The sequence below is a fragment of the Pleurodeles waltl genome, chromosome 12 (assembly GCF_031143425.1).
Source record: "Pleurodeles waltl isolate 20211129_DDA chromosome 12, aPleWal1.hap1.20221129, whole genome shotgun sequence".
Classification (NCBI taxonomy): Eukaryota; Metazoa; Chordata; class Amphibia; order Caudata; family Salamandridae; genus Pleurodeles; species Pleurodeles waltl.
In genome coordinates this window covers 137,222,935-137,228,697 of record NC_090451.1, presented here as the reverse complement: position 1 = coordinate 137,228,697, position 5,763 = coordinate 137,222,935, and positions in this window count along the sequence as shown.

Here is a 5,763-nt window from a genome sequence, read left to right as displayed (position 1 = left end):
ACAATGAAAATGAACCACTTTCTTCATAGCTTCTATTTGTTCTCTATATAAATAACTAAACTTGTTTTTATAGGATTATGAATGCATGCATTTTCCTCAAAACACATTCATTGCTTTTTGCCAAGAGCACATAAAGGTTTTTCAAATCACCCAAAGAGCCACAGTGCAGATCACATACTTGAATCACTGTAGGTAGGCCTCATCCAAAATATTGGACTTTTATTTGATCAGTGAAGTGTACCTAACACTAGCATTTATGAATGTTCCTAAGAAGGATCAGTTGTTGTAATGGGAGCTGGATTTGCAATGCAATAATTATCACCTGAAAGGGTATTCAGGCACTGGAGCAGGTGTATAGGTGCATAGTGTTGTGTAGTTAGTTGAAGAGGCAGGTCTTCAGCCCCTTGCAGAATTCAAGAAGCAAGGAGGTGGCCCTGATCTGTAGAGGAACTTTGTTCCATGTTTTGTGTGTGGTGTGGGAGAAAGCTAGGCCTCCCATTCTGCTTTTGCAAATCCAGAGTATTTGCAAAAGAGAGAGGCTGAGTGCAGGTGTCTAGTGGGTTGGTGGAAGTGAAGGCAGTAGTTGATGTATGCCAATCTTATATTGTGCAGTGCCCTCTATGTGGGCACAAGGAGTCTGAATTGACAGCATTTGTACATCTTCAGTCGGTGAATTTCTCTAAGGTATTGTGTGATGAGGTCAGTGGATGAGGTGGTTAGAGATTGAGGCATAAACAGTGTTGCCATAGTCTAATCTGCTTATAATGATGGCTTGAGTGACCTGCACCAGCTGCTCCTGGGAATCCATTTGAATACTTTTCTGAGGATTCAGAGTATGTGAAAGCAGGAGGAGCTGACTGTGTTTACCTGTGATGACATGTTGAGTTTGTCATCTAAGATGATTCTTAGGTTGCTTGCGTGGTGAGTGGGTGTTGGTGTAGGACCGAGCTCTGATGGCCACCAGGTGGAGTCCAAGGGTGAGTTGCTGATCACGAAGATCAGCACTTCTGTCTTGTTGGTGTTAGAGGAAGATGTGCAAAGGCAGCCCCCAAAGGGGGCATAAAGGTCCGGCGCCTAACGGCCACCATGGCCCAGAAGGAAGGAGACATGACAAACGGAGGCCAGGACTCGAAGGCCCACCAGTCACTGCAAATTGTACAAAATTGTTGAAATTAGAATTTATTAAGTGTATAAGCTGAATGTTTGAATTATTATAAGTACGCATTTCATTGACAGTGATTGAATGTCATGCTCAATACACTATAGGATGCAATACATCACGAGCAGTCGCACGTTCGTCCACAGTAATAAAGCGGCCAATTGATCCACAATTAAAACATTGTCAACGTCTGGTTTCATGCATGCCGCTACGTCATAAGTAACACAAGTAAATAAATGTTGTTTCATAATGCCAAATTCTGGAGTGAGTCAAGTGCGGGTGTTAGTTTTTTCATCCATTATGCTACACAGTTCATGCAGTCAGTGAAGTTGATCCTGGTGGTGGTGGACTCGTTGGACCTTGATAGGATTAGTTGGTTGTCATTTGCATAGGAGATGATGGATAAACTGTGTGCTCTGATGGCATTGAAGAGAGGTATCATGTAAATAGTGAACAGGTTTGGGCTGAGAGATGAACCGTGGGAGACTCCACAGATCAAGACATTGGGTTCTGATGTGCACGGTGGGAGTCTAGCTCTGTGTTCTTGATGATGAAGGCGTATATTCGTTTGAGGGCTGGCCTTTGGAACCCTGGTAAGTTTTTTTGTTTGATAGGGCTGTAGTGTGACACTGTGTCAAATGCAGCAGAGAGGTCCAGCAGTGTGAGGGAGGTGGTATCTCCTGTCCAGTAGGATTTGATCTTGTCTGTGGCAGCGAAGAGCACTGTGTCCCTGTTATGGTTGCTTTGAAAACCGGAATAGGAGTGGTCGAGCTGGCTGTGTAGCTCCAGGTGTTTAGTGAGTTGTTGGTTGAATGTATTTTCTATCACTTTGGCTGGAAACGGAAGCAGCTGAAGTTGCTCATCATGCTGGGGTTGGCCGAAGGTTACTTGAGGAAGGCCATGACTGGTGTATGTTTTCAGTCTTTGGAGAAGGTGGCAGATTTGAGGGAGTAGTTGATGATGAATGTGAGGAATTTACTAATCACAGCGCTTCCTAAGTTGTAGATATGAAGAGAGCAGGGTCCTGTTGGGGCCCTGGAGTGGACAGTTTACATGACTGTAGTGGTGTTGTCTTTGGTTTGTGTTCTCCAGTTGGTTAGGTGGGTGATCAGGTAGGTGGTGGGTAAGTTGGTGATGTCCTTGAGGGTGGGATGTTTCTCAAAGTTGCTGTAGATCTTTTTGATTTTGCTATGGAAGAAGTTTGAGAAGTTGTTGCAGAGTTACTGGGAAGGAGAGATTGACTACTGTCTCTTATAGAGTGGTGAACTCCTTGATGATGAACAAACTTCTTTGTGATTGTAGGAGCTAGCTTCAATCTGATCAGTGAGAGATTTTCTCTTGGTGTCTCTCAAAAGATGGTGGAACTGCTTCAGTGCGGCCTTGTGGGTCTTGTTTCAGCTTCATGTTTGGATTTCCATTTACTTTCCTGCTGTTTGTAGTATCTTTTATAGTTCCGGAGTTCATCAGTGTATCAGGTCGATAATCTGTGGTGTTTATGTATTTTGATGGGTGTGAGTGTCTCAGAACAGTTTGAGATCCACTGGTTGAAGTTGGTGATATCTTCAACTAGGTTGTCAGTGATGTTGGGTTGGTTTGTTTTGAGTTGCTGTGCTAGTCAGTTTCTGTTATTCAGTTCGAAGTATGGCTGAGTAGGTTGATACTGGTGGGTGCTCTGGCTTGCAGAGTGGAGATGCTGAAGTAGATGGTGGATTGGTCAGTCAATGTGGGGTCTGTGACAAGCTGGGAAAGACCAATGTTGTGTAGACTCTCGAGGAGGTTGGCAGAAGAGTGGTCAGTGGGGTGTAGCAAGTGGAAGTTAAAGTCACCTAGAAGTATAAAGTCCTTGGAGGTGATGGTGAGGTGGGGGCGATGACGTCTGACATGAGGTTGCTGAAGTTGGACCAGGGTTCAGGTAGTCTGTATGCTAGGGTGCTCTTCAGGGTGGAGTTGTCGTTATTTTGTAGTCTGAAGTGCATAAGTTCCATTAAGGGAGTGTCCGGGTCTGTGGCTGTTATGCATTTGATGGTGTCTCTGTATAAAGTGCCTAGTCCACCTCCAGATTTGGGAAGACAGTCTTGTCGTGCAATCTGGTATCCCACCAGGATGACCATGGTGACAAGACTAAGCAGAGTTCACCCAGGTTTTCTTCAGGAAGAGGAGGAACAGTGTGCTGCGGTTGAGAAGGTCGCAGATTTCAATTGCATATTTGCTGAGTGAGTGGGTGTTGAGGAGCATGCCTCTGAGAGTTTGCAGAGGTTCTGGTGTGGCTTGTAGTGCAGTAGTTGTCTGGAAGGTGGCATGAAGAAGGAGTTTAGGTTGAGCGTGTGGGCATGTAGTTGCAGTTGAAGCAGAAATGGGGGCAGGATAAAGATCCTACTGTGCGGTGCAGAAGCAGCAGGTGGATTGATGTCCAAGGTCTAGTGAGTGAAGAATAGCAGTTGAATAGCAATGGGGGTTTACCTAATCGGGGGTCGATGTGCTGGTAAGGAGTGTGAAAAGTGGGGGACGTAGAGGGCTTGAGAGGTGGCAAAAAAGGTAGAAATGTAGTAAGGAAAAGAAGAGTACAGAGTGAAAAACGGCTGAAACAAAAGCAAGCGAAAAGAGCACAAAGAGGGTATACAGAGGCTGAGGAGGCTAAAGAGTATGAAAAAGATAAGGCACACAAGAGGGAAGCCTACAAGAGGCATATCAAAAGTGTACGTGTGTAAGGAAATGCCTCCTTGGCATGGTTGCCCCCTGACTTTTTGCCTTTGCTGATGCTATGTTTACAATTGAAAGTGTGCTGAGGCCTGCTAACCAGGCCCCAGCACCAGTGTTCTTTCCCTAACCTGTACTTTTGTATCCACAATTGGCAGACCCTGGCATCCAGATAAGTCCCTTGTAACTGGTACTTCTAGTACCAAGGGCCCTGATGCCAAGGAAGGTCTCTAAGGGCTGCAGCATGTCTTATGCCACCCTGGAGACCTCTCACTCAGCACAGACACACTGCTTGCCAGCTTGTGTGTGCTAGTGAGGACAAAACGAGTAAGTCGACATGGCACTCCCCTCAGGGTGCCATGCCAGCCTCTCACTGCCTATGCAGTATAGGTAAGCCACCCCTCTAGCAGGCCTTACAGCCCTAAGGCAGGGTGCACTATACCATAGGTGAGGGTACCAGTGCATGAGCATGGTACCCCTACAGTGTCTAAACAAAACCTTAGACATTGTAAGTGCAGGGTAGCCATAAGAGTATATGGTCTGGGAGTTTGTCAAACACGAACTCCACAGCACCATAATGGCTACACTGAAAACTGGGAAGTTTGGTATCAAACTTCTCAGCACAATAAATGCACACTGATGCCAGTGTACATTTTATTGTAAAATACACCCCAGAGGGCACCTTAGAGGTGCCCCCTGAAACTTAACCGACTATCTGTGTAGGCTGACTAGTTTTAGCAGCCTGCCACAAACCGAGACATGTTGCTGGCCCCATGGGGAGAGTGCCTTTGTCACTCTGAGGCCAGTAACAAAGCCTGCACTGGGTGGAGATGCTAACACCTCCCCCAGGCAGGAATTGTCACACCTGGGGGTGAGCCTCAAAGGCTCACCTCCTTTGTGCCAACCCAGCAGGACACTCCAGCTAGTGGAGTTGCCCGCCCCCTCCGGCCAGGCCCCACTTTTGGCGGCAAGGCCGGAGAAAATAATGAGAAAAACAAGGAGGAGTCACTGGCCAGTCAGGACAGCCCCTAAGGTGTCCTGAGCTGAGGTGACTCTAACTTTTAGAAATCCTCCATCTTGCAGATGGAGGATTCCCCCAATAGGGTTAGGATTGTGACCCCCTCCCCTTGGGAGGAGGCACAAAAAGGGTGTACCCACCCTCAGGGCTAGTAGCCATTAGCTACTAACCCCCCAGACCTAAACACGCCCTTAAATTTAGTATTTAAGGGCTACCCTGAACCCTAGAAAATTAGATTCCTGCAACTACAAGAAGAAGGACTGCCTAGCTGAAAACCCCTGCAGCGGAAGACCAGAAGACGACAACTGCCTTGGCTCCAGAAACTCACCGGCCTGTCTCCTGCCTTCCAAAGATCCTGCTCCAGCGACGCCTTCCAAAGGGACCAGCGACCTCGACATCCTCTGAGGACTGCCCCTGCTTCGAAAAGACAAGAAACTCCCGAGGACAGCGGACCTGCTCCAAGAAAAGCTGCAACTTTGTTTCCAGCCGCTTTAAAGATCCCTGCAAGCTCCCCGCAAGAAGCGTGAGACTTGCAACACTGCACCCGGCGACCCCGACTCGGCTGGTGGCGATCCAACACCTCAGGAGGGACCCCCGGACTACTCTAAGACTGTGAGTACAAAAACCTGTCCCCCCTGAGCCCCCACAGCGCCGCCTGCAGAGGGAATCCCGAGGCTTCCCCGGACCGCGACTCTTTGAATCCAAAGTCCCGACACCTGGGAGAGGCCCTGCACCCGCAGCCCCCAGGACCTGAAGGACCGGACTTTCACTGGAGGAGTGACCCCCAGGAGTCCCTCTCCCTTGATCAAGTGGAGGTTTCCCCGAGGAACCCCCCCCTTGCCTGCCTGCAGCGCTGAAGAGATCCCGAGATCTCTCATAGACTAACACT